This window comes from Bos taurus, chromosome 22, assembly GCF_002263795.3.
Source record: "Bos taurus isolate L1 Dominette 01449 registration number 42190680 breed Hereford chromosome 22, ARS-UCD2.0, whole genome shotgun sequence".
NCBI classification, from domain to species: Eukaryota; Metazoa; Chordata; class Mammalia; order Artiodactyla; family Bovidae; genus Bos; species Bos taurus.
This window is the reverse complement of record NC_037349.1, coordinates 57,144,791-57,166,377: the sequence shown is the minus strand read 5'-3', so window position 1 is coordinate 57,166,377 and position 21,587 is coordinate 57,144,791. Positions and strand designations below refer to the sequence as shown.

The 21,587-nt window shown below is 44.6% G+C and overlaps 2 protein-coding genes across 3 annotated transcripts in view; both read right to left on the bottom strand.

Annotated features, from left to right (window-relative positions):
- The window catches only part of RBSN (rabenosyn, RAB effector), a 57,447-nt gene extending 36,969 nt beyond the window's left edge, over nucleotides 1-20,478 (bottom strand). Inside the window, exon 1 of the mRNA XM_024982594.2 lies at nucleotides 7,430-20,478. The gene's annotated coding sequence lies outside the window, so the exon portion shown is untranslated. The remainder of the gene's footprint in view (nucleotides 1-7,429) is intronic.
- Nucleotides 1-21,587, bottom strand: part of LOC112443501 (phosphatidate cytidylyltransferase, mitochondrial-like) — a 43,547-nt gene that overhangs the window by 15,813 nt on the left and 6,147 nt on the right. The gene's annotated exons all lie outside the window — the stretch shown is intronic.

Genomic DNA, 21,587 nt, shown 5'->3' with positions numbered 1-21,587 from the left:
TGGAAAAACCATAGCCTTGACTAGACAGACCTCTGTTGGCAAAACAATATCTCTGCTTTTTAATATGCTATCTAGGTTGGTCACAACTTTCCTTCCAAGGAGTAAGTGTCTTTTAATTTCATGGCTGCAATCACCATCTGCAGTGATTTTGGAGCCCCCCAAAATAAAGTCTGACACTGTTTCCACTGTTTTCCCATCTATTTCCCATGAAGTGATGGGGCCAGATGCCATGATCTTAGTTTTCTGAATGTTGAGCTTTAAGCCAACTTTTTCACTCTCCTCTTTCACTTTCATCAAGAGGCTTTTTAGTTCCTCTTTACTTTCTGCCATAAGGGTGGTGTCATCTGCATATCTGAGGTTATTGCTGTTTCTCCTGGCAATCTTGATTCCAGCTTGTGCTTCTTCCAGCCCAGTGTTTCTCATGATGTACTCTGCATATAAGTTAAATAAGCAGGGTGACAATATACAGCCTTGACGAACTCCTTTTCCTATTTGGAACCAGTCTGTTGTTCCATGTCCAGTTCTAACTGTTGCTTCCTGACCTGCATACAGGTTTCTCAAGAGGCAGGTCAGGTGGTCTGGTATTCCCATCTCTTTCAGAATTTTCCACAGTTTATTGTGATCCACACAGTCAAAGGCTTTGGCATAGTCGATAAAACAGAAATAGTTTTCCTGGAACTCTCTTGCTTTTTCCATGATCCAGAGGATGTTGGCAATTTGATCTCTGGTTCCTCTGCCTTTTCAAAAACCAGCTTGAACATCTGGAAGTTCACGGTTCACGTATTGCTGAAGCCTGGCTTGGAGAATTTTGAGCATTATTTTACTAGCGTGTGAGATGAGTGCAATTGTGCGGTAGTTTGAGCATTTTTTGGCATTGCCTTTCTTTGAGATTGGAATGCAAACTGACCTTTTCCAGTCCTGTGGCCACTGCTGAGTTTTCCAAATTTGCTGGCACATTGAGTGTGTTGGGGATTTTCTCCCCGGGACTTGGAAGCGACGAACCTGAAAGAAGGACACCTGGACAGTCTCTTGCAAGCACTGACAAGTTTATTTCTGCAGTCAAGCTTTTTTATAGAAGCAGGAACAAAGAGCTTAAAGTATACGGTCAGCAGAGCGCATATGGAGTTAACACATAATCAGTGAAAACATTTCAAGGCCAGCGCGCTCTAAATGACCCATGGGCTTATCCCACAACCTGCTTTCACAAGTAACATCCCTATTAACTCTTGGTGCTGAGCATAACCAAAGGCAGGAGATGTTTTTCTGTCCGCAGTGCAAAGCCGGGTATTTCTGGCCCTTCGCCATTTTCCCAAGGACTTTCTCCTTTTACGGCTATTTTGCACTACGCTCCCCAACATATTCTCCTTTTGTTTTTAAATTAAGCATGGCGGCTGCTAGTTGGACTCCATTGTGGGAAGCATGGAGTCTTGAGTAGAGACTTCTGTATCCCATAATCAAGGACAAAAAGAGCAGGGTGATTAATACATATATAAAAATATTGCTTCCTGAAAGCTAAGCTCTAGGGTCTAGAGACCATAGGGTTTTGGTTAAAGTATCACAGAATTGAGTGCTATACAATTCCCTAGGTACCCTAACTTGAAAATTAGCAACTTGTTGTTTCAACAAATTGATGTCTAAACTTGAGTTATTTGTGAGATCCTGCAAATGCACTTTAACTTTATCCCAAGGATATTCAGTGCTATTATAGGGCATGTTAGTCAGACAAAAAGAAGTAAAATTCCAGTGACAATGTACACGTATTTGGAACGTCAGTTGCTGCACTTGATCTCCTGAGTGGATAACTCATTTGTATCCTAAGTGGATAACCACAGTTTGTAACTCATTCATTCGTGTTTGTAATTGCTGATCTATTTGAGCTTGTCGAGTCCAATTTTCAAGAACACAGAAAGAAATACAGAATCAGTCCAAGGCTCAGTTAAGTTTATGGGAAGCCATAACTCAGATCTTTGTTTAACTAGCGCAATGCTAGCACTGTGATAGGAAATGGTGTGATTAAGGCAGGTATACAATGCACATGCAGTACAATTGACAATCTTGGTCGATAAGTCAATATCAAAATGCCCTACAATAAACAAGTACAGAAGGTGAACATATGATTGAATATAGCCAGTACTATTGTATAGGAAGGTATAATTAGAAGGACGAAACACACCCATAGTCCCATAAACATTAGCGAAGTGCTCTAAAGCTGCTGGAATTTTCCAAATGTGCCACTGCTCTGGCCCCACAATGGGGACGACAATCCTGGGTCGTGGGGGTGATAAGCCCCCGTTATACCAATTCAGCAATATGTCCTTATCAGTCCAGAAACTTGTTTTAGATTTATGAAAGCCTCCAATGCTTGATCTATTAAACCAGGAGCGATTATGATGTTCCTCTTGCTCTTCAGTGTCTGCTCAGCCTGACAAGTCATGTTTTTCACTTGAGCCCATGTCGGGTAAGGATTCAGACGATGGCGTTTCCTCATTGGCTCCTCCAGGGTCATTGACGAGACCCTTTGCGTCAACTTCGTCACTTCCCGAGGGAGTCCGGTCTTGGGGTCCCTCTCGGTAACGGACATAGCAAAGGGGAACCTAGATTTCCTCTCCATCTGCAATGACAAGACCATAACCCTTGCCTAGGAGTCGTAAGATTCCTGGCAGCCACTGATTAAATTGCTTATACCATATTGGTGTATTGATTTCTAATTTGCTGTTTTGTCTTCTGTAAAATGTCTATCTGCATGAGTGTCAGAATTATTTTTTGTTAAGTTTAAAAAATTCAGGGAATAAAGAGTTAAAGATAATTGTAATTGAGGGTTCATAGGATAAGAAGTCTATCTCCTCTTCCATATCTCCCCTTTCTGTTTTAGTAAACGAGTTTTTAGGGTGTGGTGGGCTCTTTCAATAATAATTTGACCCTGAGGATTATAGGGTATTCTTGTAATGTGTGTTATGTTCCATTCTGATGAAAATGAACGAAATGAAGGCGAGGTGAATGCAGGTCTATTGTTTGTTTTCAAGACAGAAGGAATCCCCATAATGGGGAAGGTGAGTAGAGTGTGGAAATGGTGTGTTTGTTAGATTCTGAAGAGACAGGTACTGCCCAGATAAAGCCCAAAAATGTATCAACTGAGACAAAAAGCAAAGAAAACTTTCTTAAGGAGCAGTGAGTGAAATCAGATTGCTAAAGGGAATTAGGTTGTTGCCCCCGGGGATTAATTCCTGAAATTGTAGTTCGTAAGTGCAGAGGGGCGCAAACATCATAGGTTTTAATAATATGTCGGGTTTCAGTGAGAGGAATATGGTATTTAGAGTGCAATCTGTTAGCATTGGTATGAAGATTAGCATGTTTGTCATTGGCAGATGTAAAAATGGGAGCTATGAGCCTGTCAACAGCATCATTTCTTGCGACCAGAGGGCCAGGTAAACCTGAACGAGCACGTACATGTGCAATAAGGAAAGGTTCCGTACGTGAGCGAATTAAAGCTCGAGTCTGTGAAAAGAGAGTGTATAATTCTTCATCTAGGTTGTATGAAAAGGCGGTAACAAAATCAGGAAAAAGGGAAGCAAGGTATTTGGAATCAGTATATACATTGAAGGATAATGGTTGAAGTGACAAAAGAGCATATAAAGCATATAATTCAGCTCTTTGTACTGAAGAATAGGTAGTGGGTAATTTCTCTTTGATATCAGGGCCGACAATCCCTGCTATGCCTTTCTTGTTGCCATCAATGAAATAGGTGGGTGCATTGATAATAGGCTGGGATGCAATGACATTAGTTACAATGAATTTAGTACATTGTAGAAAGTCCCATAATTTTCCTTTCGGCAAATGAAATGAGATAACATTTTGAAAATCATTTAATGCCATTTGCATGGTCAAGTTGTACTGTAAGATAATTTGCAATTCCTTTTTTTGTCAAGGGAACATGTATTGCATATGGATCAAATCCAGTCAAAGTTTGTACATGGCTTCTTCCTGACATAATTAAGTGCCCTATTTTCTCAATATATGACATAATTTTTTTAGACTGTTTAGTGTGTAAATATACCCATTCTATTGGGCTATGTTGAGCTATAATTGCAATGGGCGAATGTTCAGTGGGGAATATATATAAAGAAACTGATTGACCATAATCTAGCCGAGTTGAAAAAGATTGTTGAATGCGTTTCTCCATTAAGGCCAGTTCTTCTTTGGCCTCTTTTGTTAGCTGCCTAGGGCTATTAGGGTCAGGGGATCCCTCTAAAATTTTAAATAGATTTTGTAAGGCATAGGTGGGGATGCCAACAGATGGCTGCAGCCAATTAATATCTCCTAGCAATTTTTGAAAATCATTCAGCATGCGTAGAGACTGCACAGAAATTTGAGTTTTTTTGAGGTTTGATTTTAGATTCTCCTATAACATGTCGTAAATAATTAAAGGGTGCTTTCCATTGAATTTTATCTGGCGCAACAAGCAGGCCATGATTTTGAAGAGTAGTAGTAACTTCATTGTATAACTGTTGCAAACAGAGTTCAGATTCCATAGAGAGAAGTACATCATCCATATAATGAATTATAAACGCAGTAGGATACTTGTCTCTAATCAGTTGTAATAAAACAGATATGAGATATTGGCAAATGGTAGGGGAGTTCATCATTCCCTGAGGTAGCACCTTCCATTGGAATCTTTTAATAGGAGCCATGTGATTTATAGAAGGAACTGAAAAGGCAAAACGTTTTCTATCTTTAGGGTGCAAAGGTATAGTAAAAAAGCAGTCTTGTAAGTCAATAATACCTACAGACCATCCTTTTGGTACCATAGAAGGGGAGGGCAATCTGGGTTGTAAGGGCCCCATAGGTGACATGGTATTATTAACATTTCTTAAATCTATCAATATTTGCCATTTTCTTGATTTCTTTTTTATTACAAAAACAGGGGAATTCCATGGGGAAAATGAAGGTTCTATATGAGCTTTTTGTAATTGTTCATTTACTAATTGTGTAAGAGTTGCCAATTTTTCTTTAGTTAGGGGCCACTGAGGTGTCCATACTGGGGTATTAGATTCCCAATCGAGGGGCAGCAGTGTTAACTCAATGGCCCCCATTAAAAAGGTTCATTTAAAGAAATTGTGGCTTTCGTTTGTTCAAGAAAATCCTGTCCCCATAAATTGATAGGGATATTAGTAATATATGGTTTAAGATAAGCTACAATTTGATCAGGGCCATACACTTGTAAATAGGATGCACTGACAAAAGTTTGTGCGGCATCAGTTTCATCCATTCCTAATAGTCTAGAAGGAGCCATAACCTTACCCCAATCGAGGGGCCACTCTGCAGCTCTAATGATTGAAATGTTAGCTCCGGTATCTAACATGCCTGTGAAATTCTTTCCCCGTATGCATAAAGTAAGCATGGGTTTCTGATGTTCCTTTAATAAGGTGGATAGTGCAGCAGTAAGGTTGGTACTACCAAAGCTTCCCTGCCGAACTTTATCAGATGCCTTCATTGGTTTAACATATGGCAAAAGTAATAATTGTGCGAAATGTTCCCCTTTTTGTAAGTATGCATTTCCCGTTTTCATAACATTTACCATAACATGTATTTCCCCTTCATAATCTTTGTCCATAACACCGGTCAATACCACTAAACCTCTCACTGTGCAGCTACTATGTCCCAAAATTAGTCCCATTGTCCTGGGTGGAATCAGGCTGTAATATCCAGTGGGAATTTTGTGGGGGTTGCATAATTCTATTAGTTCCATATCATAAGGACTAGATACATCAGTGCAAGCACTCTTAGATGTAGCTGCTTGTAGCGTCATAACACTAGGTCCTCCTTTTGTAGTGGGGCTAGAGGGCTGCTTGTAGCATCATAACACTAGGTCCTCCTTTTGTAGTGGGGCTAGAGGACGGCCCCTTTATCAGTTTCCCTGTTGTTTTTGTTGTGCACCGGGGTTCAAGGTGTTTCCATCCTTATCAAATTTAGAATGACATTCATTCAGCCAATGGAACCCCCTTTTACATCTTGGACATATTCTTGGGGGTCTCTTCTTATTAGAAGTAGTATTATTTTTTTCGGCCTGTGTTGGTAGGCAACATTGTTTTTTCATATGGTTGGGCTTCCCACAGTTAAAACATTTGGTATTAGCAGCCTTTTGTACATTAAAGGTTTCTAATGTTGCCAATTTTGCTCTATGGGACATAGATCTGATGTCCCTATATGCTTTCAAATATTCCATAAGAGAGCTAGTCTCTTGAATTGGTCTAAGCATGGATTGACATTCCTCATTAGCATTTTCAAAAGCAAGTTGTTTTAAAATAATATTTTGTAAAGTCACATCCTTAATAGATTTCTCAATTTCATCCTTTAATTTTCCTATAAATTGAGAATATTCTTCTTTATGTCCTTGAATAATCTTAATAAATGAACCATCAGAGTTAGTGCTATCAACCTTTGCTTATGCCCTGCAGGCAGTTTCTTTAATGAAATGTAATATCTCAAGGGTAATATTAGCTAATTGTGCAATCATATCAGTCATGGCTCTTGTTCCAGTGAGTATATCATAGGTTAAATTGGCAGGGTTACCATGAGATTGCTGGTCAATCAGCATTTGTTGGGCCTTATCATTAACCCATATTTGCCACTGAAGTAATTGTTGAGGATTTTGAATTATCTTTGCTATTTGAAAAAAATCATATGGCATCCAATGGCCAGCCCATCCTCCGAGAAATTCTATACAGTAAGGAGAAGTAGGTCCATACAGAGTGCATGCTTTCTTAAAGCTAGACAACATGCTAAAATCTAGATTAGCCCAAGTATTTTGGTCTTGGGCAGGTTGATTAAATTGCATTGGGAAAGCGAAAGTGCAAGCAGGCATCTCCCAAGGAGGAGTGAAATGATTAGTACGAGCAAAGTTAGCAATTGCTGTTACAGGCGGAGCAGAAGGAAAAACCTCAGATTTGGGCTGTCCGTTGAATGAAATGACCTCCGTTCTAAGTGGCTTCAGTTTTGACAAATACTGTCAAATACATATATCCTGTATATATATGTCTCTAAGTTGTTTTTCTAAGGATTGTGTCTGATTGAGCATAACATTCTTATATTTCAAAGCACCTTGCGTATCTTGTTCCTTAAGCTCATATTCATGTAAAGATCGAATAGTTTTTACTTCCAAATCAACGTTATGCCCTTCAATTTGTTCTATGATAGCCCGTATGAGTGACCATGTAATCCTTGCCGATATGCTCACAAAATATTATTTTTAACCCTTTTCTATATGTCTAGATTGAGTGTCCCCTCTTCTGGGAACCATGAATTGTTCCAGGAAAATATGATAGCAATCCTTCAACTGATCTCTTGAAACATTAATACCATTTTGTTTAAAAAAATGATGCATTATAGAAATGAAAAGAATTTTACTGCTATGTTCTCCCATCCTGCTTACCTCTTTCTGCAGGGGCTCGTCGCTTTGTTCAGCCTTCCTCTCAAGTCCCTGTTCGTGGCGCCACTTGTTGGGGATTTTCTCCCCGGGACTTGGAAGCGACGAACCTGAAAGGAGGACACTTGGACAGTCTCTTGCAAGGACTGACAAGTTTATTTCTGCAGTCAAGCTTTTTTATAGAAGCAGGAACAAAGAGCTTAGAGTATACGGTCAGCAGAGCGCATATGGAGTTAACACATAATCAGTGAAAACATTTCAAGGCCAGTGTGCTCTAAATGACTCATGGGCTTATCCCACAACCCGCTTTCACAAGTAACATTCCTATTAACTCTTGGTGCCGAGCATAACCGAAGGCAGGAGATGTTTTTCTGTCCACAGTGCAAAGCCGGGTATTTCTGGCCCTTCGCCATTTTCCCAAGGACTTTCTCCTTTTACGGCTATTTTGCACTACGCTTCCCAACAGAGTGCAGTACTTTCACAGCATCATCTAAAGGATTTGAAATAGCTCAACTGGAATTCCATCACCTTCACTAGCTTTGTTCTCAGTGATGCTTTCTAAGGCCCACTTGACTTCACATTCCAGGATGTCTGGCTCTAGGTGAGTGATCACACCATCATGACAAAGCCCTTTAGCCAGTTAAAATATACCTCAGTAAAGAAGGAAGTCACCCTGAGAGTTAATATGCACTTGTTTTTCCAATGCACAAGCTTCTCTATTTATAGACTTTCATCTTGTTAACAAAACTCCGCCTGTGACCAATCAAGACAGTGGTGGTGTGTTATCTCATCCTTGGTGCTGCTCACTCAGCTTGGCCCTGCCTGCTGTGTTTGTATGAGGGCTTTTTAGGTGCTCTGCAAATATGAATAACCTTATTATATTTGATAAGGGCAAAGTTTACATTTAGGATAAACTTTAAAGCTGATATAACCTGCGGTGGATTCATTTTGATATTTGGCAAAACTAATACAATTATGTAAAGTTTAAAAAAAAAAAAAAAAAAGTTGCAAGTGGTGAACTGCTGATCTGGAGAAGCAAGAGGCAACGAGGCCTCCTCCTGGGGACAGAGACACTGATGGCCGCCCTCCCGAGAAGCTCATTCCGCCCACGACTACTCCACTGCTGGCCAGGGCCATCTTGGCATCCTCTGTCCAGCCCGTCAGCACCAGCCTGCTACCCAGTGGGCTGGAACCACCGCAGGCCCTACAGCCAGTCACCCTTGGACAAGCCCCGACCACCGGCACGTCAGCAGCCACCGCACAGGCAGGGCCGGCAGCTCCTGGGCCAGGGAGCAGCCCCGCCTATGCGCATGCCCAGAAGCCAGCCCCGCCCCAACAGAAGGGCCCCTGAGACCCATACAGGAGGCACCGCAGAGCAGGGAGTCCTGGTGAGCAAAGGGGCATGCTGCTGGGCCCACAGGGAAGCTTCGACATGCCACTCCTCCAAGGCTGGGAAAACAACCAGCAACACCCTGATGCCACACCAAACAATCAGGCAGCTGATCTGATAAGACATCTGCATGCCTATGTTCACTGCAGCATTATTTCCATTTGCCAAGATAAGTAAACAACCTAAGTGCCCACTGATAGATGAATGGATAAAGATGGGAATATATACACATATATGGAAAGGAATATCAGCCATAAAAGAAGAAGGAAATGTTGCTATTTGCAACAATATAACTGGACCTAGAGGATGGTGTGATCACTCACCTACAGCCAGACTGGAAGGCGATGTCAAGTGGGCCTTAGGAAGCATCACTGCGAACAAAGCTAGTGGAGGTGATGGAATTCCAGTTGAGCTATTTCAAATCCTGAAAGATGATGCTGTGAAAGTGCTGCACTCAATATGCCAGCAAATTTGGAAAACTCAGCAGTGGCCACAGGACTGGAAAAGGTCAGTTTGCATTCCAATCCCAAAGAAAGACAATGTCAAAGAATGCTCAAACTACCGCACAATTGCACTCATCTCACACGCTAGTAAAGTAATCCTCAAAATTCTCCAAGCCAGGCTTCAACAGTACGAGAACCATGAACTTCCAGATGTTCAAGCTGCATTTAGAAAAGGCAGAGGAACCAGAGATCAAATTGTCAACATCTGTTGGATCATCAAAAAAGCAAGAGAGTTCCAGAAAGACATCTTCTTCTGCTTTATTGACTACACCAAAGCCTAGTCAAAGCTACGGTTTTTCCAGTAGTCATGTATGGATGTGAGAGTTGGACTATAAAGAAAGCTGAGCGCCGAAGAATTGATGCTTTTGAACTGTGATGTTGGAGAAGATTCTTTAAAGTCCCCTGGGCAGCAAGGAGATCCAACCAGTCCATCCTAAAGGAAATCACTCCTGAATATTCTTTGGAAGGACTGATGCTGAAGCTGATACTCCAATACTTTGGCCACCTGATGTGAAGAACTGACTCATTTGAAAAGACCCTGATGCTGGGAAAGATTGAAGGTGGGAGGAGAAGGGGGCGACAAAGGATGAGATGGTTGGATGACATCACCAACTCGATGGACGTGATTTTGAGTAAGCTCTGGGAGTTGGTGATGAACAGGGAGGCATGGCGTGCTGCAGTCCATGGGGTCACAAAGAGCTGGACACGACTGAGCGCCTGAACTGAACTGAGAGGATGTTATACTAAGCCCAATAAACAGTACCAAGGACACAGCTGTGTGATACATGGAAGAGGCTGGGCACGTATGAGGACCTCCAGGGAAAGCCTAGAGAAAGCCACATGGCTGAAGCCGTTGCTGGGCAGAGAGAAAGTCGTCCAGGGCAGGAGGGAGGTGGGAAGATCAGACACATACCTCTGCAGCTGAGGAAGCCCTGGGGCGAGGATGATAATATAACTTATCATCCAAAAGAGGCCACTTTTGACAGTGAGGGGGGTGCTATGAGTCATCACATTATGATGAGTATAAAGTGGGCAAACCAGGGTGTGTGGTTGCCCTTGCCGATTTTTTTCCGCAGAGCAGAAAGGGAATCATCGAAATTATAACCCACCATGGCAAATTTTCTAGAGCAAACTGTGGGTTTGTTTGGAAAAATTAACAGATACTCAACAGTAAGCATGTACCTCAGTGAGGAATAAAATACACTGGATTTTTAAGTTTCAAAGAACCAACATGTACTGCAATTTGGTAGAAAGCGTGTGGGGACTACAAGCTTTGGAAAAGATTCATGGACAGCCTCTGGAACCTGACCTCTGTGAGATGAGGTGGGAACTGGTTAGGGCAGTGAGCTCGAGTGAGTCCTGCCCTAACAAGCCGCTCAAACACAGAGACAGTGTTTTCTGTTTGTTTACACAATTACACGCGAGGATGACTGCTAGTGAGAGGTTGGAGAAACTGGTTCTCTCACGTAACTCTCTTGACTCGTATGCTGCTACAGTCCTTCTGGAAGCTGTGACTGACGAAGCCTCATCTCTGGAGAGCGAGCCCCAAACCCAAACAGAGGCCAGGAGATGAAGCCCGCTGAGGATCTGGGTCATCGTTCTACCTCGTCTGCCCACACAGCTGTCCCCTCAGCTGGGCACTGCCGCCTCCCCACGTGGCAGGAAGGGGACAGGCACATGGAGATGATGGAACTGGACTGAGGTCTCCCAGGAAGCCAGTGAACACCCTCCACACACACGACTCTTTACTGAAGCATGATTTACAACAATGAAATCCTGGCAGCAACCAAATGTCCCTCAACAGGGGAACAGTGCACCCACACCAACCACAGACCGGGGCGTGCCCACTAAGAGTTACAGGAACCACACAGTGAGATGGAAAATGACCATGGAATAATGTGCAGCTGAGAAGCCAGGACACAAAAGTACCAGAAGGAAACAGCTTTGGGAAAAAAAAAAGACAAAGGACTACTTTTAAATGGTTCAGTTCAGTTCAGTTCAGTCACTCAGTCGTGTCCGACTCTTTGCAACCCCATGAATCGCAGCACCCCAGGCCTCCCTGTCCATCACCAACTCCCGGAGTTCACTCAGACTCACGTCCATCGAGTCAGTGATGCCATCCAGCCATCTCATCCTCTGTCGTCCCCTTTTCCTCCTGCCCCCAATCCCTCCCAGCATCAGAGTCTTTTCCAATGAGTCAACTCTTCGCATGAGGTGGCCGTTTGCTCTAATAAGAGACACATTTACTGTGGGCTCTTTAAAGGCATGTGCTCCGCATCTGCTGTCTCATTTAAGGCTGCCAAGCCTCACAAGGAAGGTGCTGATTATCCTCAATCTTATGGACGAGGACAAGGAGCAACAACCTGCCCAAGGCCCGGCCACGTCCCAGGATCAGGGCAGTGACATTTCAGGTGCTAACTTCACTTCACTCTGTAATTCTCCCCTGTAATTTCCCCCCTTTCCCTCACTTCTGTAATGCTGGCTCACTACCTCTAGCGCTCTGAAGTAAGTTCACGGATGCACAGACATGCTGTCCCAGCAAATGTGAATGGAGAGGCAGCTGGGTTGACTTTGAATTGTGTATATACCCTCATGCTTTCATTCAGAGCCTATAAATGTTTTCTACTTCTCCCTGAAGGGATGAAATGTCATCTAACTCTGAGTCTCACATAGCTGGCTCAGAATTGAAGCATCAGTGCACCACTGTTGAGATCTAAATATTTATGCCACCTCCTTACCTCCTGTACATTTAACAAACAAAAGCTCTTACATTTTAGACAGTAATTTTCTGAGAGAGGGAGTATATTTCACCAAAATGTAAAGGCAAATGATCCAAACCTTCCCCAAACAACAAATGCCGGTCACGATGAAAGGAGCTGGGAAACATTAAGGACTTTCTTCGAACAGGGACCAAAGCGTATTCGTCCCTGTGACCCCGGCTCCTCACCTGCTGCCTGGCACATGAAGGCAGATCCATAAATGTCTGCTGAATTGGATTTCTCTAACTGCTGTGCAGCAGAACCAGCTCAGCCACGGGGAACAGCAAGCAAATGGGCTTATTACCCGCTGCTTCAAAAAAAATGAATAAAATTTTGGGCACTGCATGAACCAGCATTTAATCCTAAGAATCAATTTTTCTTACCTCTGGAGATAGGCTCACAACAAAACACAGAGATTGAGGAAAAACTGACTGCTGACTTGTATTTTACGGGAGTTTAACTCTTAACTACCCAAGCCAGAGAACAGCCTGTCTAATGCGATGGCTAGACAAAAGGGTAATCTCTCCTTGACCTGAAGTAAGACAAATTCAGAGGCTTGTAGTGCATTTGGAGCTGGCCTGCTCCATAATTCCAGCACGTCCCCAGCAGTCAGGGACCTTATTAGGAACATAAGGGTGTGAGCGGAAAGGCCCGGCTCTCAGGTCTGGCCATATCCCTGGGAGACTGGGGGTGAGTTACTTAACCTTTCTCAAGCAGCTTCCTTCTCTGCAACAGTCACACGAACCTCACAAGACTGCCTTTAGGTTTCAGTGATTAAGGTATCAGAGGATGCTCTGTCCACAGTGAGCAGACAGTACTGCTGTCATGATGTGTATATGGGAGGGGCAGGGCAGAGGGTGCAGGAAGCCCTGGGTTTCTACGACACTGGCAGGCTAACTTTCCCTCTTAGACGAACTGCCACACTCCTGTCATCTCGGTTCGGTAAATATCTGGGTGGCTTCTAAGTGCCGGGAGCTGGTTGGACTCAGGGCATACAAAGATACAGACTCTGCCTCAAGCAGCAAGTGACATGGAAACAGCATTTCAGAGCAGGTTAGTGCCCGGGACTCCTGATGTGGAAGTGGTCAGGAACAGGAGCTCAAACTGGAAGCTGATATGTGCAACATAATATTCATTTTAGACTGTTTTTTTTAAAAATATAATTCACATACCATATAATTCTTATGTAATGCACATAACTGTTTTTTTAGCATATTTACAGGGTTAAGCAACCATCTAACTTAAGACCATTTCAGCCTCCCTAAAAGAAACCCTCTACGTCAGCAGTCACTCGCCTTCCCTGCTTCCGCCCTCAGCCCGGCACAGAGACTAATCCACTTTCTTCCTCTACAGATTTTCCTGTTCTGGACACTTTGTATGAGTGAAAAGTGAAGTCGCTCAGTCGTGTTCGACTCTGCGATCCCGTGGACTGTAGCCTACCAGGCTCCTCCGACCATGGGATTCTCCAGGCAAGAATACTGGAGTGGGTTGCCATTTCATTCTCCAGGGAATCTTCTCAACCCAGGGATCGAACCCGGGTCTCCCGCTTTGGAGGCAGATGCTTTAACTTCTGAGCCACCAGTGGAACTGCACAATATAGGGTATCTTATGATCAGAATGTTTTCAAGTTCATCATGTTGGAGCACCTATCAGTACTTATTCCTGTTTGTGGCTAAGTAATATTCCACTGGGTGGATGTACCACATTTATATATCCATCTCTCAGCAGGCATTTGGGTTGTTTTTACTTTGGGGCCTTTTTTTTTAAATCAATAACACTGCTATGAACAGTTGTGTATGAGTTTTTGGTGGATATATATTTTCATTTCTCTTGGGTAGATACCCAGGAGTAGAATTGTTGGGTCAAATAGTCGCTTTAATATTTTGAGGAACTGCCAAACTGATTTTTCCAAAGTGGCTGTATTATTCACATTCCTTCAGCAATGTATGCAGGTCCGTTTCTCCACAGCTTCAACACCTGTTCTCATCTGTATTTTGATTATAGGCTTTGAGAGGGAATTGGGGTCTAATGACAAATGGTGCTGATACCTTTTCATGTGCTTATTTGCTATTTGTACACTTTCTTTGAAAAAAAAGTCTATGCAAATCCTTTGCCCATTTCTATATTGGGCTATTTGTCTTTTTACAGTGTTCTAAGAATTCTTTATATATTCCAGATACTAGTTACTTATCAGATATATGATTTGCAAGTATTTCTTTCCATTTCATTGTCTGCCTTTTCACTTTCCTGACAATGATTTTTTGCAGCACAGAAGTTTAATTTTTATATTGATCTATTTCTTCTTTTGTTGCTTTTGGTATATATTTAAGAAAACACTGCATAACTCAAACTGACTCTTCTAAAAGTCTTATGGTTTTAGCTCTTATGTCCATGATCTGTGTGTGTGTGCTCAGTCGCTCAGTCATGTCCGACTCTTTGCGACCCCATGGACTGTAGCCTGCATCAGGCTCCTCTGCCCATGGAATTTTCCAGGCAAGAGTACTGGAGTGTGGTGCCATCTCCTGCTCCAGGGGGCCTTCCCAACCCAGGATGGAACCTGTGTCTCTTGGATCTCCTGCACTGGGAGGTGTATTCTTTACCACATCCATGATCTATTTGGACTTAATTTTGTGTAGGGTGTGTAAGGGGTCCAATTTCATTCTTTTGCACGTGGAAAAAATAATTATTTCAACAAAGATGACTAAGGCAGTATTTCTAGGTGGCAGCCTAACACATCATTCAAAATACATCCTCCAAAATATTTCCATCACTGCACTAACTCACACATGGAGGAGAATGAGGTAAGAACAAATGGTTGATGCGTTGGTGCTATACATTTGAATCATATATAAATTTTTCTCTTGCACACTTTAGAGAACACAAATAGGTGCAGGAAGCATCAGGTTTACGATACTGATTCAGGAAGGAACCAGTACCACAGCCATCCACCCACCCACCCGTCCCCTAAGTATTTACCGAGCACCTAGTATCTGTCAGGTGCCACTATAATCACTGAAGGAGAGTGAACAACGCAAGAACATACGTCTGCCTTCCACATCCTAGAGGTGGAACAAAGACCAGAGACAAGAAACCCAACAAATAAACAGTACCTCAGAAGGTGGAAAGTGCAAAGAAGGAAACACAAGCAGAGGAAGATGGCCAGGAACGGGGAGGAGCCCCAAGCGGCCGCACAGTCTCTACCATAGTCCCCGGTGTGAGCCAGGAAGGGCACGTGCCACACAGGCGCTCTGCAGGACATGGAAGGGGAGGAGCGAGGATCCTGGACCAGAGCGCCTGTGTTCACCCGCACGCTGGACTAGAAGCTGCAGGGCCCAGCACGAGCTCCCTCCTGCTCTGGCTTCGGGATCTCCAGACACAATACAATACGGAGCAGCAGTATAGCAAGTTCATGAATTTCCAGGATTAAATGAGTTAGTACATGTAAAGCACTTAGAACACCACCAGACACACAGTAAGTAACCCGGAGACGTTAGACACGGCTGGTGACTGACACCCTTTCAGGAGTGTGGCATGCTCAGAAACCAGCTAGTGACCGAGTAAAGAAGCGTTCCGAGCGAGGCTTCAGCAAGCGCTCAGGCTTGCCAAGCCTGCGGAAATCTGTTTCCAAATGACTGCGAGAGTCACTCCCAACATCCACGTCACCCAGGGACACTGCTGGTGAGGGCAGAGGTGTGAATGTCATGGAAGAAATCGCAGGAGCTCTCGCCCCAGAGGAAATGTCTCTCTACTGGCTTCTACCAGGATCCAGAAATGGGGATGTTCACTCACACTGTAGAGGGCTGGCACTCATTCCTAATTTTTTTTCTCTAAGAAACACTCAGCTGGCACTTCCTCACTGCTTTGTCTTGTTCCTAGAAGTAGCTGAGCCTGCATTCAGACAATCTGGCATCAAAAAGAAACCCATTCTCTCTCTCGAACATGTCAGCGGTTGAAGGGGTTTTTCGTTCCTCAAGGACTGTGAAGGGCCAAGTGACTCTACCTGACTTAAGTCCTCTGCTAACTCTGACACGCATCATTTGCCAACATGTACCAGTTTAGTGGTTAGTATATCAGACGACATAATCCCAGTTTGGCGAACGTGTCCAAGGAAGCTAGTGTCCCCCTTTGCTCTCTTCCCTACCAAACAGATTTGGCCGAAGTGAACCATAGTCATGTCATTAGTAGAACAATGGTAGATGAAGGCAGCCTGAGTGTCCACCAGTCACTGAAGCACTGGGCGGATCAGGGTGTCTCAGCCTGAGGAAGGTCTCTGCAGTCAGCGATGATACACAGTAACAGTGATGAATAATGACAGGAGTCATTTTCTGAGCGCCAACCATCAGTGAGCTGTGATGCTGGGGTTTTATACATATTATCTCATGGAAAATCTTCTTATGAAATAGTTATTTCTCCTTTACAAAGGAGAAAACGGGCTCGGAAAGGTTCCAGCACCTCCACGAGGCTGGTGTTCAGGCTCAGGTCTGACTGCAGCCTTGCCTTTCTGTCTACAGCAAGTGGCTGTGTGGTGTGTGTGTTAGTTGCTCAGTCGTGTCTGACCCTTTGTGACCCCAAGGACTATAGCCTGACAGCCTCCGCTGTCCATGGAGTTCTCCAGGCAAGGATACTGAATAGATTGCCATTTCCTTCTCCAGGAGATCTTCCCAACCCAGGGATGGAACTCGGGTCTCCCACACTGCAGGAAGATTCTTTACCGTCTGAGCCACCAGGGAAGCCCTATGTTAATACAAGCAAACATGGATCTAGAACAATGCAGGATAACATTTACTGAGCATTTACGATGTGCCAGGCACATACAATTTAATTTACATGTATGGTTTAGCTTCATCCATATAAAAAACTCCTTTAGAGAGAAAGAAACTGAGTCACAAGGAGATAAGAAACTTGCCCAAAGACAGAAAGTTAGTTAAGGTTAAAGCTAAGAGGTGAACCCAGGAGTCTGACTGCAGAGCCCCAGCTTATGAACTCTGTACTAATGCTGCCTTCCATGAAGTAATATAATGATTAGAAAAAGCAAAGTACTAAACAGAATGGGATTCCTGAGGCTCAGTGGTAAAGAATCCACCTGCCAGTGCAGGAGATGTGGGTTCGATCCCTGGGTTGGGAAGATCCCCTGGAGAAGCAAATGGAACCCACTCCAGTATTCTTGCCTGGGAAATCCCATGGACAGAGGAGCCTGGTGGGCTATAGTCCACGGGATCACAGAAGAGCTGGACACAACTCAGCAACTAAATGGAACACCCAGCTGAGCAGCTGTTTCCACGTGAGGCTGTCGCGGTCCTGAGGCCCTGCCTGAGCACTCATCGCCATGCAGACTGGCTTTGGTCTGTCCATCCACCCACACGCAGAGTGGCCTGCCACGCACCACGGGGCGGGGGGTTTCTGGAGGCCACCCAACACTGGCCAGGTCCCAACCGTCCTCCCTGCAGGCCCCTCTCTGCCTGGCCAGCTCTCCCGGGGCTCTCCTCACGGGTGCTCAGACGCCGGTGCTCAGGTCCCACCTCCTGTCTCTGGTTGCACCAAAGTGACGCCCGCCCCCTCCCCTGTTCTGTGCTGCCACATGTCTGCCGTCGGGCTTTTCAACTGCAGAGAAAGCGCCACGAGGGCCGGGGCCGTGCCTGCCTTATCCCCAGAGCTTAGAAGGGCGTCCAGCAGAGGAAACTCTTGTGATTATGTGCTGAGGGAAAAAACGTTCTCATTCTCAGTCTTTCTCCCTCCTGCACACTGCTGGCAAAATTATCTTTCCACAACCACAAATCCTGGCCCAACCTGCAATGCCAGAAAACTTCTGTGGCTCTCAGCTGCATACTGGTTGTCAAATTCCCATCTCTTCACTTTGTATTCCATGCTCTGCCCAATCTGGGTCTAACTTCTCCGAAACACCAGAGGCAGTGACTTTCAATGATTAAGAATGAGGGCTCACATGGAACTCTGCTCAATGTTATGGGACAGCCTGGATGGGTGGGGAGTTTGGCGGAGGGTGGAAACATGTATATGTATGACTGAGCCCCTTTGCTGTTCACCTGAAACTATCATAACATTGTTAATCAGCTATAAGGTAAGGTAAGTCACTCCAGTCGTGTCCGACTCTGTGCAACCCCAGAGACGGCAGCCCACCAGGCTCCCCCATCCCTGGGATTCTCCAGGCAAGAACACTGGAGTGGGTTGCCATTTCCTTCTCCAATGCATGAAAGTGAAAAGTGAAAGTGAAGTCGCTCAGTTGCATCCGACTCCTAGTGACCCCATGGACTGCAGCCTACCAGGCTCCTCTGTCCATGGGATTTTCCAGGCAAGAGGACTGGAGTGGGGTGCCACTATACCTCAATACAAAATAAAAAGCTAAAAGAAAAAAAAAAGGGTGTGGGCTCAGATTCCAGCGCTACCACCTACTAATCTACCAGACAACTGACCTGAGACAGACCTGGGCCTTGGTTTTCTCATCTGTTAAATGGGGCAATAATATAGCACCCTATCAAAGGGTTGTGTGTGAGGATGAAATGAGTTATTAGATCAAAGTACCGAGAGTCATTCCTGACATATGACAAAGAATGTGCCTTTCTCCGGCCACCAGCGTGGACCTCCATCACGTCCATCCGCTCCTCCCTCCCTGAATGGGACATGCACTTATACACCCCTGCCTTTTCCACCTGGACTGTTTTGAAGTCTGCCACTGACTCACTATGACCACATATGTTGATTAATGTGAAGCTCCTTAGAGCAGACATTGCATCCTTAATTCTTTATAAGGTATGGGACGCTGATTCACTTGATAAATGTTAAACCAGGGATCATTACCTAACACTAGTCAGTAGTCTGCACTTGCACAAGAACGTGAAGGTGGCCCTTTAAAAAGTCCATTCGGTTTCCTTTTCTGTTTGCTTAAATGCTGACTTCTAAGAATAACTGAAGGATTAGAGGGCTTTCTGCTCCCCAATTCTGCAGGCTCCCATCTTCCACCCACTCCTTTCTCACCACCATTTATAATGATAATGCCATAAATACTGACCCTGGGGCAGTTAAAGTGATCCTCAAATACTACACAGAATACAGGGATTATTATTATTATTACTGCTAGTAATACTGACAGATCTTGCCTCCGCCAACAATTTCTGGCAGGAACTTGTCCAATGACACGGAGACAACTGTTTTCTCCATGTCCCCCAGACTCCGCCAGGGAGAAACGGAACTTCGCAGGTTAGGGACAACATATCACCTCTCAACTAGAAATAAGTGGAAAATAAATGTCCAAGTTATAAATAAAAATGAGATTGGTGGGTAATTTGAAGTCTGGAATAGTCTAAGGGCTTGAGAGGTTTGGGTGGTTTCCCGAAGAGATTAGAATCTGATCAATTCAAGGATACTGCGTTCTCAGAAGCCCAGGAAAGGCAAGAAGAAAAGCTGGTTTTCAACACATCACCTGAGGTAAGTCTCACATCTACAGAAGACACCTGCCTGCAGGGCCTAGATCCTTCCCCATCTGCACCATCCCAGTCTAGTTCCATCATATCACAAGCTAGTTAACCATTAATTACACTGTGTCCTGGCGTACCAACAACCATCATATATTATGCTGTTTCAATAGGGAAATAGATTCCCAATCTAAACAATTTATTTACAGAATACTTTTTGGAAAAGGTCTCACTCACAAGGTAGGGACCACACAGAGTGGGAATCAGTCCCCTTTGGGGAGGATTTGAGGAACTGAAGCGACTTAGCAGCAGCAGCAAACCAGTCAATCCTAAAGGAAATCAGTCCTGAATATTCATTGAAAGGACTGATGCTGAAGCTGAAACTTCAATACTTTGACCACCTTATGCAAAGAACTGACTCACTAGAAAAGACCCTGATGCTGGGAAAGACTGAAGGTGGGAGGAGAAGGGGACGACAGAGGAGGAGATGGTTGGATGGCATCACGGACTCGATGGACATGAGTTTGAGTGAGCTCCAGGAGTTGGTGATGGGCAGGGAGGCCTGGCGTGCTTCGGCCCATGGGGTCGCAAAGAATCGGACACGACTGAGCGACTGAACTGAACTGGGGAGGATTCGCAAAGCATTGTGTCCTAAGTGTTGTAGGAAAAAGAAGTCAACCTCTTTGAAATGAGTAATGTGGGCTACTTGGCCAAAATCTCAGACCCAAGGCTGGTTAAGCAATGACAAATAGAAAGAAAAGAAGGAGGCGAGATGAGAAATGGGAGCGACCAGAGGCTGTGGGGCTGGGGTCAGACACAGCAGGGTGTGAGACCTGGCTCTGGGGAGCAACGCACTCATCGGTCGGCTCTTCCCCAACAGCCCTGGGCTGGCTCGTAGACACCATCCCCTGCCTTGGAGGGCCTTCCTGAACCACCCACTGAGAAACAGCCTCACCCTCAACCTGCAGTATTTTCTTCTCCTCACGGCACTCACCGCTGTCTGAAACTGCCTACTGCTTCTTTGCCGTCAGTCTCTCCCTAAAAGAACATGACCTCCATGAGGAGATTCATCGCATCTCGCTTGCGAGCTCGCACCCGGCCTAGTGCAGTGTGTGGCACAGGAGACACAGGACACACACGTCTGCTGAGCGGAGGCGGCACCATGAGGATCCGTGGTGGAGTAAAGGGTAAGTGCTCAGCCGCCCACCTACGCATCCACCCACCTACCCACTTGCTGACCCACTGATTATGGAACAGCATCGCTATACAGCAGCTCTTAGTGAATATTCTAGAAGAAGCAGAGCAGAGGATGATTCTGCTATGAATCAGCAAGTGTTTACTAAACAAAAGGAGAAACCAGGAGCGTATGACATGGTCCTTTCAGGAGGCGGAACAAAAGTCAGCTCAAGATTGAAAGTGATTGAATGCTTACTTAAAGTCTGTAAATAAATGTCTTCAGTCAATGTTTGGAATTTATAGAGAAATCCTAGAGTCATGCAATTAAAAGAGCTTGCTCCTTGGAAGGAAAGCTATGACGAACCTAGACAGTGTAAAAAGCAGAGAAATCACTTTGCTGACAAAGGTCCATCTAGTCAAGGCTATGGTTTTTCCAGTGGTATGTATGGATGTGAGAGTTGGACTATAAAGAAAGCTGAGCACCAAAGAATTGATGTTTTTGAACTGTGGTGTTGGAGAAGACTCTTGAGAGACCCTTGGACTGCAAGGAGATCCAACCAGTCCATCCTAAAGGAAATCAACCCTGAATATTCACTGGAAGAACTGATGCTGAAGATGAAGCTCCAATACTTTGAGCAGCTGATGCAAAGAGCTGACTCACTGGAAAAGACCCTGATGCTGGGAAAGATTGAGGGCAGGAGGAGAAGGGGATGACAGAGAATGAGATGGTTGGATGGCATCACCGACTCGATGGACATGAGTTTGAGCAAACTCTGGGAGATGGTAAAGGACAGAGGAGCCTGGCATGCTGCAGTCCATGGGGTCACAAAGAGTCAGACACAACTGAGCGACTGAACAACAGCAGCAACCTGGAGTCCACCTAACACTAAGCTGATGCTGACGACGTGA